Genomic DNA, 13809 nt, shown 5'->3' with positions numbered 1-13809 from the left:
GGAATCAGCACCTGATGTCCTTTTTAACCAAAGTTCCTGCTTAATTCCAAACATTCTGCAGGCTGGATGTCAGGCAGCTGAAGGGTGATCATTCTTATGCTAGAATTAAAGCCTGCTGAGATGTTAATGAAGAACCGCCAGTGGGTTTGCTGGAAGGTAATTTAGACCTACATAATTATGACTTAATCCCTCACCCTGTGACATCAAAAAGGTCCCTACCCACGTGCAAGCTGCATGATTTCATGCCACAAAGAGTACAGCTGTGCGACTCCTGTTCTCTTTTGTGTGTAGTGCTCACAGTCATGATAGCTTTATTAAATGGTGTGACCCGACTCAATTCTTGCACACAGGGTGCTATCTCCTAATCAAAACCACAAAATGCAGCTGAGCAAGCTGTGAAAAGAAATCAAGATCTGCATCTTAAATAGCAGATTAACTTCTCTGATGGGGAAGTTGCTGGTGGGGGTGAGGATGGCTCAGAACAACCCTCTGTTCTTCAGTGGTGGCAACTGGAGGTGCTGCCTCTAGCAGCTGGAGGTGAAGAAGTCCTCAGAGCTGTCTTCAGAACTCCAGCACTGGTTCTTGGGACAACTGTCATGGCAGGGCAGCTCCACTTGGATGCATCCTCACCACACACAGCAAGTTTTCAAGACCAAGGAGAGCTCTCACTGAAGTGTTTTGGCTTTTCATCTTTTCTCCAAGGGTCATGAGACATGGGTGGGAGCATTAGAGACGCTTCAGGAAGGATTAACTTCCCTTCAGAAAACCACTTGGAGCTGACTCAAATACCTGAGCCAGATACAAAGCCAGTGCTTTGTGTCATAAAGCACAGAAAACTTTTAAGGGTTACTCAGGCCAGAGACATCCAAGGAGAGATAGAGATTATAACTCTTTCCCTAGGAGACAGGGAAAGGGGTCAAGGGTGTTTCCAGAAGTAGGCAACATTTGCACCTGGCTTAAAGGATGGTGTTAAGCACTCAGTAGTTCAGTTCTACTGGAACCAAGAGTCTGAAGAGGAGCCGTGAGAAGGGATATGGTGACCAAGCCACAGCAAGCTTTGAAAACCAGGAAGGACATCCAAATTTTCACCTAGGGAAGCTTGCTTGTTTCATGCTTATATTTGTTCATATCCACCTTGACCTAAAATGATTTGAGGTGGCTGACCTTGGAATGTAGGTCACAGGGAACCAGGTTGAGTGCCCTCAAAATTCATATTTTGAATCCTAGCCTGCCCCCAGTACCTCAGAATGTGACCTTTTCTGGAAATAAGCTCATTGTAGATGTAATTAGTTAAGATAAAGTCATATTGGAGTAAGGTAGGCTTTTGATAAAAAGGGGAAATTTAGGGACAGACAGACACACACACACTTGCCATATGACGACAGGAGTTATGCTGCCACATACATGCCAAGGAACTATCAGAAACTAGGAGAGAGGCGAAAACAGGTCTCTCCTGAGTGTCTTCAGAGGGAGCATGACCCAGCCAGCACCTTCATTTTGGGCTTCTGGCCTCCAGATCTGAGAGACAATACATTTCTTGTTTTAAGCCACCCAGTTAGCATACTTTGTTACAGCAGCCCTAGCAAACTGATGTGGACTTGTAGGACTGTTTGTTTTTAGACATCGGAAAAGAGAAGCTCAGGTGAAGGGAGAGTGCAAGCTTGTTGAGTACAGAATGTGTAACTTGCACATGGAGAGCATTCGATAGTTCAGTTCTCCTGGAAGCAAGAGTCTGAAGAGGGGATACTGTGGCCAAGCAACAGAGAGCTTTGAATGCCGGGAAAGATGCCTAAAGTTTTATCTAGGGAAGTTTGCTTGTTTCATGTTTACATTTGTTTATATCCACCTTGGCCTAAAATGATTTCAGATGGCTGACCTCAGAATGCAGGTCATAGGGAACCAGGTTGTGTGCCAGGAAATGACTTGATCAGAGCCTCCACAGGAAGGGGAACTTGGCACCTCCTTAGAGAACTGTGGGACAAGAAGCCACCTTGGTAAGCAGCTGCTGCAAAGAAGGAAGGAAAGAAAGATCACATTGGTGTGTTGGACTTGCAGAGGCAGAGAACAGACCTGGGGTTGCCATGGGGTGAGGTGGGGAAAGGTTGGGTGGGGACACAGGGAATAACTGCAATTTGTGGTAGTGGCATGCTGATAGTATTGACCTGATCATCACATCTTGGGCACAGGTGGTGATGGTCAGCTTTGTGCCCCATGAATATGCATAACAATAAAAAACAAAAAAGCTGCTGCAGTGATCTGAAAAAGAAGTAAAGAAGATCTGAATTAGGAAAAAGGTAGCAGCTCAGAGAAGAGGGATGAAGATGAGGTGAAATTACATGTTGACATGGCAGATGTTTGCAAGTGGGGGGCAAGGGAGAGAGGAATTGAACATAACATGTCAATGCTTTGAACCTGGGGACTGGGAAGACAGTAGTGCCATTAACAGATCTAGTGAGAAAGGGATGACCACGTGGGCAGGCATCATTCCTCTAAACAAGAATCAATAATTTTAAGCCAGCTGAAAACAACAGTTCTATTCTACCGGAAATGACGTGAAATGGGAAAGAATCCCCCTGTTAATCCACTTAAAGTTTGTTATAATCCATTCAAATGTGAAGGATTTTTTTTTTTTTTTTTTTTTAAAGTATTAACAAGAAAAGTTCTGGTCAGTGGCAAAAACTCCTTGAACTTCGCTTTTGGCAAAGTCGTCCCTCTCTTGGGAAGGATGCAGTAATGAAATGGTTCTTTTTTGGCAAGGAAAGTCTCCCTCAGCTGGAGAAACAAAAGCATAAACTCAAGCCGGAGTCCCCACAGCCCCCAGGGGTGATCCCCTGTTTTGCTCTCCCATCCACAGCAGGAAGGGAAAGAGGAAACATTTGAGGTGATAGCAGCTCCGCTTTCTTTGGAGAGTTAATTAGCTAGTGAGCTCCGAGCTCTCTGACAGGAAACTCAGGTCATCAAAGTATTCTTAATTGATGCGTCGGTAGAAAGAGGCAGAGCAGCAGCCAGGAGGACCCTGGATGCTTTTAGCACCACACTGAGAGAAAGCCCTTTCTTTAAAATATGGTAAGAAAAGCCTGTTCAACAGGGAAGGTGGGTCACACCCAACCATATTAACTCCTTCCATGCTTAAGGAAGCCAGGGACAAGTGAATCGTATCTCGTGTAATCTCTTGTCACCAAAACTTAAAGCCAAATACCAGTGAATAAGATCACACAAAATGGCTTGTCACCAAAACTGCTCACTGCCTCAGCGCTGCCCAATATACGCAGAAGATGAACCACATGTCACTTAATTTCTGGAAGCCACATTAAAAAGCTAAAAAGGAAAAGAGCTGGCCCTTCCTTATACCCAGCCTTAGATCTCTGGAAATACTCAGCTTACAGGAGGAAAAGAGTGGCAGGAAATGGCAAAAATAATAAAACATTTTTAAGAGCAATTGAAGAGAGCTCCTCATTGGAGAGAGCTCAAAAAGGGGCAATGGGCTGGTTCAGAAGAGGTCAAGAGAAAAGTGAGGAGGAAAAGCTGGTGGGGGCTGTATCAGTCCATTTGTGTTGCTATAACAGAAATACCTGAGACTGAGTAATTTATAAAGAACACAGGTTTATTTGGCATACGATTCTGGGACAGCTGCACCTGGCACAGGCCTCAGGCTGCTTCTACTCATGGTGGAAAGTGGCAGGCAGCTGGTGGGTACAAGCAGGTCACATGGAGAGAGGAAGCAAGAGAGAGAGAGAGAGGAGGTGCCAGGGTCTTTTAAACAACCAGCTGTCATGGGAACTAATAGAGGGAGAACTCACTCATTAATCCCCCCACCTAGGGAGAGCATTAACCCACTCCTGAGGAATCCACCCCCGTGACTCACACAGCTCCCAATACTGCCACACTGGGGATCAGATTTGCACATGAGTTTTGGCGGGGACAACACATCCAAACTCTATCAGAGGCTGAGACTTGCAGTCCTGCAGCTGATCTGCAAACAGAATGAGGGGCTGCAGGAGCCGACTCTGCCCCAACCCTCCTGTCTGCTTGCTCCCTCAGTCATGCCTTCCCTTTCTGCCTCAGTTGGTCAAAAATGGGACCCTGATTTGTACTTTCCACTCACCTTACTTTACCCCAACTTATTTGCCCTATGAGAGAATAAGCAACTGAGGGCAGAGACATGACCTCACTCGGGTTTACAGCTTGCACTGCGCTTATCACAGTGCTTTGCACGTAGTAGGCACTCCACAGCATTTGTTGAGTTTAATGACAAAACTCTGGGTGCCTCTGAATGTAAGGTTGCAGTAAAGGGGTTAAGAGTAAAAAGAATATAGAGAATATTGAGAGATGCATTTGAATTTGAGAGAGAGGAGTGGGAAGAGGACGCTGGGAGAAGAGGTGCCGGCGGGGTGCAGTCTGCAGACCCTTGAGGAGCCCGGGAGAAATGTGAACCGCATTATCTCATTATCACATTAAAGAGCTTGAGCTCGGAGATGACTGCCCTTTGTTGATAGATACCTGTTTGATCTTACAGAGGAACGTGGGGAGAGAAGTTTCCTATGGCTTCCTGTGAAATTGCTCTGCATTTCACAGAGAAAGCTCTCTAAATTACAAAAGGAATGAATGTGAAGTGATTAACTGCTCCAGATCCTACTTTTTAAAAAAAGGCAAAAAGCTCAAGTAATCGTTTATCCATTGGAAACATCCAAAGGCAGATACCATCATGAAGGAAATAATGAGACTCAAGCTGGTCCTTGGCCTGGGCAGAAGGCAGCTGATTTTTGGAACAGCAGGCTCAGACTCCTACCCCATCCTGCTAAGAAGGCTGGCCATTTTCAAGGGCTTAGGACCCACACTCCTGAACCAGAGTGAGGAAGGGGATTCTGTCCTACTTGGCTTCTAAAAGACCCCTATACGTGGGGAGCTTTGAGATCCTGAAGTGGTCATTTCTCCTGGGTTCCCATGGCAAAGCTCAAAGTGCTTTGACCCATAAAACAGAGGTGGCTGGATTGCAGGTCTCAAACTGCTTTAGAGAAAAATAAAAAACAAATCCCAAACAAGAGCAGGACCACTCCAAGCAGATGGCAAGGCTTTGACAGTAAAGGAGATGATTCATCCATATAACAAGAAGTCCAGAGATAAGCAGCCCAGAATTGTAAACAGGGCTCCTCAAGGCTATATCCAAAGACACAGGTTTGGATAAGTTACTTCTCTCCACTTTGTGGTCCTCACGTCCCAAGAAGCTATGCAAAAGCATAGCCAATCTATGCAAGGACAGACTGTCCCTCTTCCTGGGAACCTTTTTTAAAAAAGGGTTTGGGGGTGCTGTTCCCAGAAGCTCTCCAGCAGAGACATATCATTGGCCAGATGAGTTCCATGGGACTGTCCTTTACCAATCACCCGAGAGGAACTGATTGGCTGCTGTCCATCAAGGGCAGGCTGCAGCTGGGTGAGGCCAGCCCCTGCCCCCTCCCCCCGTCCCCCCCTGAAGCTGCTCCAAGGCTGGGTTTCCGGAGGGACTTGAGCTTCTTTTAGGAAGGCCAGGTGCCAGGTGCCCGGGAGGTTGGGGTCGACAGATCTTGGGGTGGGCCCCAGCCTGGGTTTCTCATGACTCACTAATGAAATCTCAGGTTTTTCCCCCTAAGAAATGTCAGTGGTGCTTGGTTGCATTTCAGTTTTCTGTGGGATGCACAGAATTTGGTAGGAAGAGCATGGGCTCTGGAATCCGAGTACCTGGGTTCACATTTTTTGCTGCACAGCTGAGTAGCTTATGTGCTCATAGGCAAATCACCTAACCTGGCAAACTCTGTTTCCTCGCCTGCCAAACGGGAATAATAATTCCCACCCTTGTGAATATTAAGAACCTGATACAGTGCCTAAAATACAGCAGGTGTCCTTACTGTGAAATGTGTTCAAAATGGTGGCAATGCCCCTGGACAAGTTCCTTTTTCATTTGCTAGCAGGTTGACATCCTAGATTTGTTTTCAGGGAAAACACATTAAATAATTTACAGTTGCACAGAGTCCACAGAGAAAACCAGTAGAATGAGGCATTTTTCATAAATACTGAGAAAGGGAGGCACCTAGAGCCAGTCTAGCAAGTTGGGGGACTCAAACAAAAAAGGAAAGCCCTGGCCTGCTCTTTTCCTCTTCGCTAGGACTCCGTACTCAGCTTCACTATCCTATGATAGTGAGAATTGTTGGGTTCAAAAAGGGCTCAGTTCACTGGCCACGACCTCCTCTGCTTTCCCTGAGCACCTGGCCCATAGATCCATCACCAGTGTCTGTCACACTGTATGGCGGCACTCGCCTGTCTGTATGAGTCATCTGGACTTAGTTCACCTTCTCCTACTAGACAATGGGTCAGCATAAGCACCTTTTCTTACTTATCGTGTCTTCCTAACGGAAATTCCAGGAATTTAGAAGCTTTTGCTTAGTATGTAAATTACAGAGAGACTGCCATTTTCCAACTAAAATGTGACCCCTTTTAGTGCCCTGATGAGGTCATGGGATGTTCATTTCCTCAGGTCTTTAAGGGATGGCTGCAAAGTTAACAGACCTCCCCTCGGAGGAGCCATTCGGAAGGCTAGGGAGGGCTGAGGCGCTGCCTACATTTCATTTTTAAGAGGTTGCCATCTTCTTGCTGAGTCATTGCTTTCCTATCTCAGCCTCTCTTGGCAGCTCTCTTTTTAAGTGTTGTTCTTTGCGAGGGAGTGCTTGTTCCTCTCTTCTGTTAGAGTGACTCAGAATTTATGGAATCAGCTTCCTTCGATTTGCTGTTTTTCTCTAGGAGCTGTGTGTTTGCCAGACTTGCTTTAGGTGGAATGTCTAATTCTCTAATAACAGTCTTGAGTTTTAGCAGTGGTGGGCTGGTCCCTGTTTTGGATTTCTCCACACTGGATTTCATGCTGTGCTATTTCCTCATGTTAGATGCTTTGGTTTTTGAATGGTTGAGCTCAGAATTGTAGCTTTGATAGTCTACAGCTCAGCTGCTATAATTTATCACATAATTCAAACGATGCCCTTTTGCTCTCAGTTAATATACTGTTAATTAATTCAAACTTATGCTCTTTTGCTCTCAATTAATACATTAATGGGCCTGCTTAACAGTGAAATGTACCCAGTTTCTGTATTTATTGTCTGTAAGCAGGAATTAGGTGGGTGGATGGCCCTGGGTGACACTAACAGTAAACCAACATTTGTTTAGGGGAGGGGAGGGAAGGCAGGGTGAAAAGGCGTAATCATGCTGCAAACCCAAGCCCTGTGCCCAGGGTGAAAAGGCGTAATCATGCTGCAAACCCAAGCCCTGTGCCCAGGGTGAAAAGGCGTAATCATGCTGCAAACCCAAGCCCTGTGCCCAGGGTGAAAAGGCGTAATCATGCTGCAAACCCAAGCCCTGTGCCCAGGGTGAAAGGTGTAATCATGCTGCAAACCCAAGCCCTGTGCCCAGGGTGAAAAGGCATAATCATGCTGCAAACCCAAGCCCTGTGCCCTGCAGGAGGAGCACTATCTTTTTCTTCTGCCCATCTTTAGGTTCATTGGCTGGGTCCCCCAAAAGACAGATTAACAAGAGAAAAGCATAGCAAATTTCTTTAATCAAAGTTTTACATGACATGGAAGCTTCATAAGGAAATGGTTAAACCTGAATATTTTTTATAGTAGTTTTGATGAAGCATTGGAAGCCGTGGAGAAATTATGAGAGGGCAAAAAGGGAGCAATCCAATGGTGATAAGCTGGGGTTAACTTTTCAAAGCCTGCTCAGATCCTTCTTGGTGTCTCTCTTTGAACATAGGAATGTTCCTTTCCTCCACATATTTTGGAAGGGCACCTCTCACACGAGCATGTTATGACATGCCTCAGCTACAGACCAAAAAGGAAAAAAGGAGGAGGCAGGTCAGAGTGACCTTCTTATGCAGTATTCTCAAATTCCTCCCGTTTAAAATAGTCAATACACCAAGAGGCCATATTTTGGGGTAGCATTTCCTAAATCCATCATCCCCAAGTGAGTTCCAAATACCAACCAGTATCTCAAGATGGAAGTTTGCTAAAAGCTTAAATCCAGTGACCACGCTGTCATCTGGAGTTAAGGGGACTTGTCTTTGGCCTTGCATGACATCATCAGCTTTCTCTTTCAAAGCACCTGGTCTTTTTCTCGAAAATGTCTGGCCCACGCCCACCTCAGTGTCCAGAGCTCTCTGCCCCTGGGTCGAGGGGCTTGCCTTTGCTCTTTTGTACTCTCCCTTATCTGTTTTCCCACCACTGGAAAGAGTATCACCGTTCCCATCTGAGTTTGCTCATAGTTTTAAGATTCTAACATGCACCCCAGTGCATCCTTTTCTTTCCCTATCTTCCCCCTTCTGCTCATCTGTTCCTGTGTAGGCAATTCACGTGACAACCTCTTACTACAGAGGCAGTTTCTTCGGTGAGTACTCTTGTAAAACAATATAGATCTTTTTCCTCTTTACTCAGAAAAGTGAATGTCTTTTATGGTCAAAAGAAAATTAATAGCAACTGAAAGTGGAATTTTAATGACATGAAAACCTAATTGTTATTCAGTTTTAGCTTTAAATCCTACCTCCTCTTCCACAAATTCCTATTTTTTCATCAGCTAAATAATGGGGCTGCTACTAAAGATTCTGACATCCAGTTCTCTGCCTGTGAAGTTTTATTGCCAGGGTGAAAAGTACTTTATCTTTTTACTTTCATTTTTAAAAACAAGCATAATGAAAATAAAAAATATTGTTTAGGATTTATTTAAGAAGATTTGGCAGCTTCTTTGAGAAATGGTTGGATGGGGAGATATGGTTCAAATTTGGAAGTCTTCTTTCCTACCCTTAAGTCATTATTTGAATAAGTATGAGCTGATTGGGCGGGGAAAAGATCTGTATTTTTAACTATGATCCACATCCATTTTATTTATTTAAAAAAATTTAACAAAGAGTAATTGTTGAGATGACAAAGGATTAGGCATTAGCCATGTAACCTCGTAAATTGCAATGTCATTTCTTGAAATAGGTTGGGTTTACAAAATATTACACAAGTAGGGCATTGATTATTTCCATCTGAGGCCTAAGCCTTCAATTATGATCCTGCTTTTGAGAGTTAGTGGATGTTTATAAGGGCAGAAGCATAGTCTTACAGATTGAATCAGCAATGCAGGTAGCTGCCAGGTGTAGGAAGTGCTGCAATCCTGACTACATGCGTGCCCAGGATTCACCCCTAGGACAAAAATTGTGGGTATAGTTTATAGAATGATTTAATTCAAGTCTAGTTAGATGGCAGAGATTGGGCACAGATTGGTTCAGTGACTGAGTCAGGTCTGGGTGTGGATTGGGTTTGCCCAATTAATAAGTTCAAGTACATAGAAGAGAAATGAGCCACAATCCCTTTGAAAGAAGACTAAAGGAGCAAGATAAAAAGAAATAGAACACTTGGGCAGTCCCACATTGGTACCATCTCTGTCATTAAATTCTGACTGATAAATTATTACCTAATGGAATCTAGGCCTGGGTTTACTTCTTTTTTTTTTTTCCGACCAGTAAGGGGATCGTAACCCTTGGCTTGGTGTTGTCTGCACCACACTCAGCCAGTGAGTGCACCAGCCATCCCTATATAGGATCCCAACTCGCAGCCTCAGCGCTACCAGCACCGTACTCACCTGAGTGAGCCACGGGGCCGACCCCCTGGGTTTACTTCTGATGCCCAAATTATAAACATATTTCTGTGGACGAGTAGTATATAAACAATGGTTAACTTCTTCACTGGGTTTGGGGAGATTGGAGAAACCCTTCTGGATCCTTTAAGGTGCTGGTAGCGTAAAATCCTTCTATTGGTCTGCATGTAATATCTTCCTCAACACTCAGCAGGGGATGTTGGTCTTTTACAAGTTTTCCCTTTGGAATCTTAGCGTTAAAAAAACAAAACAAAACAAAACAAACTTCAGGATTTTCCTTTCCTTCCTTTCCTCTCTTCTCCACCCTCCCCCATACAAAAAAAATTTTTAAAAAGGCAAGGGAGAGGACTCCTGATGACTCCTGGCTGGGTTTCTCTTACTCAACGTTCAGCTTCCAAACAGGATGGAAGTACTATGCTAAATATCTCTCTAGACAAACTAGTTTTGTTGGCTCCTTTTGAATGGTCGTCTTCATGTTCTCTTACCATTCTTATCAGACAGGGGTCCAGCAGGAAATATTAAGCCCACTCAATTAGAATCCTGAAGAGAATTTAATAAAGAGGCTATTTGCAGAGGTATGGGTAGGGTTAAGGAGCCCAAGAAAGGATGTTGAGATACTCAGGGCCTGGCCACAGCAGGAAGCTGGAAGATCAAAGGAAGCATACTATTTTTTAAAAAGCAGCAGTGTCTTTCCAATGAGTGATGTTGGGAACACTGGATATCCACATGCAGAAGAATAAAATTGGATCTTTATCTCACAGCATATACAAAAATCTACTCAAAATGGATTAAAGGCTTATACATAAGATCTGAAACTGTAAGACTACTAGAAGAAAACATAGGGAAAAAGATTCTTGACATTGGTCCTGGCAATTTTTTTTTGGATATAACACAAAAGCACAGGCAATAATAGCAAAGACAGATACTTGGCATTGCATCAAATTAAAAAGGAAAGAATCAACAGCAAAGGAAAAAATCAACAGAGTGAATAAGAAAGTATTTGCAAGTCATATATGTGATAAGGGGGCAATATCTAAAATATATAAGGAACACATACATCTCAATAGCAAAACAAAACAAAATGCAATTTAAAAATGGGCAAAGGGGCCGAGCCCGTGGCGCACTCGGTAGAATGCGGCGCTGGGAGCGCGGCGACACTCCCGCCGCGGGTTCGGATCCTATATAGGAATGACCGGTGCATTCACTGGCTGAGTGCCCGTCACGAAAACGACAAAAAAAAAAAAAAAAAAAAAAAATGGGCAAAGGACTTGAATAGACATTTTTCAAAAAAAAGACATACAATGTCCAACAGGCATATGAAAAGGTGCTCACCATCACTAATCATTAGGGAAATTTAAATGACAACCACAATGAGATACAACCTCATATCCATTAGGGTGGCTATTCCCAAAACCCAGAAAATAACAAGCACGGTTATATGTACATATAACATACATGTACATATATAACATATGTGTACACGTAACATATATGTGTGTGCACATATAACATATATGTTATATGCACATATATACACACACACACACATATATATGGTGGAATTGGAATGCTTGCGCAGTATTGGTAGGAATGTAAAATGGTGCAGCCACTATGGAAAACTGTATGGCAGTTCCTCAAAAAAGTTAAATATAGAATTATCACATGATCTAGCAATTCCACTTCTTCTGGGTATATACCCCAAGGAACAGAAAGTAGGATCTTGAAGAGATATTTGCACACCATATTTATAGCAGCATTATTCACAATAGCCAAAAGAGGGAAGCAACCCAAGTGTCCATTGATGGATGAATGAATGAGTGAAATGTGGTATTTACATACAATGGAATGTTATTCAACCTTAAAAAGGAAGAAAATTCTGACACACGCTACAACATGGATGAACCTTGAGGACATTATGCTAAGTGAAATAAGCCAGTCACAAAAAGGCTAATACTGTATGATTGCACTTACGTGAGATACCTAGACTAGTCAAATTCATAGAAACAGAAAATAGAATGGTGGTTTCCAGGGATGGGGGAGGGGGTTTGGGGAATTACTGTTTAATGTGTACAGAGTTTCAGTTTTACAAGATCAAAAGAGTCCTGGAGACAGATGGTGGTCATGGCAGCACCACAATGCTAATGTATTTGATGCCATTGAACTGTACCCTCAAACAGTTAAATGGTAAGTTTTATATTATGTGTATTTTACCACAATTTTTAAGAAAGCTGTAGTATTAAGAGAAACTCAGTGCCTAAACAGTTAAAATCAAATTTCTTTCTGAATGAGTTCACAGACAAGATGGACTCTTGAGTAGTCTGATTTGGTCAGAAACAAATATCAAAACGTGACAAAGTAAGAACTGCTTGAGGGAACCTCAATAATTAATGAACTTTGAAAAAATCTCCTAAGCCTTATTTATTTATAATGAAAATACTATGTATACTCAGAGCTGTTTGTCTTTACAAATGAGATAAATAATTCAAACACAAATTTGCTCACCTGGGTATTTAAAGATCGCTAAGGGCAAAGGTCAGGCTTCTCTCCTATTCTTCTGATGGTTCTAGAATTTTATTCTCCAGAAATGTATGCTGCCAATGTCCTATGACTCATCAAAAGGCCCTGTGGCGTGACTCAGGGTACGATTTCTCTCTTTACCATCCTCTTTCCACTTTGAATATCTAATGTTTGATTTGAAGGGAAAAGAATTGCAAAGCCGCCTCCTGTCTACTTGTACTTTTTCATGCAAGTGTGGCTCTTTATTATTATTATCATTATCATTATTTCTATGTGCATCCTAGACTTTTTAATACTCTTAATGGTTTAGATCATCCCAGACCTCAAGGAAGGTGACAGTGGCATGTGAAATGGAAGGGTGTCCAAGCAGAGCATCCAGGAGGCCCTCTTGAGGGAACAGGAAGTCTGGAACAGCAAAAGATGCGAGGTTTGTTCTTTCCCTTTCATGGATTCCAAAGAACTTTCTGTCCTTTACTTAGGAACTTTCTGTGAGTGTTACCTGCTGTGATAGTTAATTTTATGTATCAACTTAACTGGGCCACAGGGTGCCCAGCTATTTGGTCAAGCATTATTCTAGATGGGTCTGTGAGGGCGTTTCTAGATGAGATTAACATATGAATTGGTAGACTGAGTAAAGCAGATTGCCCTCCCTAATGTGGGTGGGCCTTGTCCAATCAATTGAAGACCTGAACAGAACAAAAAGGCTGAGTAAGAGGGAACTTTACCTGCCTGACTGCTTGAGCTGGGACTTTGGTCTTCCTCTGCTCTCAGACTAGAACTTACACCATCAGCTTTCTGGGTGTTCATGCCTTTATATGTGAACTGGAAATGCACCTCCTGCTCTTCTGGGTCTCCACCTTGCCAACTGCAGATCCTGGACTTCTCAGCCTTCATGACTGTGTGAGCCAATTTCCTATAACATATATGTATGTATGTATGTGTATATCTATCTATTTATGTTATATATATGTGCATATATATATGTGTGTGTGTGTGTGTATATATATATATATAAATACATATATCCTATTGGTTTTGTTTCTCTGGAGAAACCTACTAATACACCTGCATTGTTGGAAAGATTTGCAGCTTCTTTTTTGGCCTGGATAGCAGCAAAGATTTGTTTATTATGGAAGATAGTACTGACAGTAGCAAAGGCTAATATAAAACTAGTCACTTCAGTGAGAGTCATAAAATACAGATTCTAACCTCAATCTGTTACTAATCAGTTGGGTGAGACTGTAGGCAACCTACACACTGTATGCATAAGTTAACTTTTGCTGCCCTTCAAGCCATCCCAGACCTTAGTGGCGATAAAACAACCATTTATTTAGCTCATGGTGTTTGGGGTTGACTGGGGATTTTTTCTGGTTTGAGTCTTCTCAGCTGATTTTTGCTGTGCTCTCTCATTAATCTTAGGTCAGGTGGTGAGTCAGCTGCTACTGGCTTATCCAGGCTGGCTTCTTTCACGTGTCTGGCAATGAGACGTGGCTGGTCAAGGTCACAGGGGAAATGGGTCTGGTGTCTCTCATTATCCAGCAGACTAGTTCACGCTCTTCACAGGGTGATCACAGTATTTACAAGAGCAACAAGAAAGCACAGTCCCAATGCCCAAGTGTTTTCAAGTCTCTGCTGGTG

Source organism: Cynocephalus volans, chromosome 6 (genome assembly GCF_027409185.1).
Source record: "Cynocephalus volans isolate mCynVol1 chromosome 6, mCynVol1.pri, whole genome shotgun sequence".
Lineage (NCBI taxonomy): Eukaryota > Metazoa > Chordata > Mammalia > Dermoptera > Cynocephalidae > Cynocephalus > Cynocephalus volans.
The sequence above is the reverse complement of the archived record's forward strand: the minus strand, read 5'-3'. Positions refer to the sequence as shown.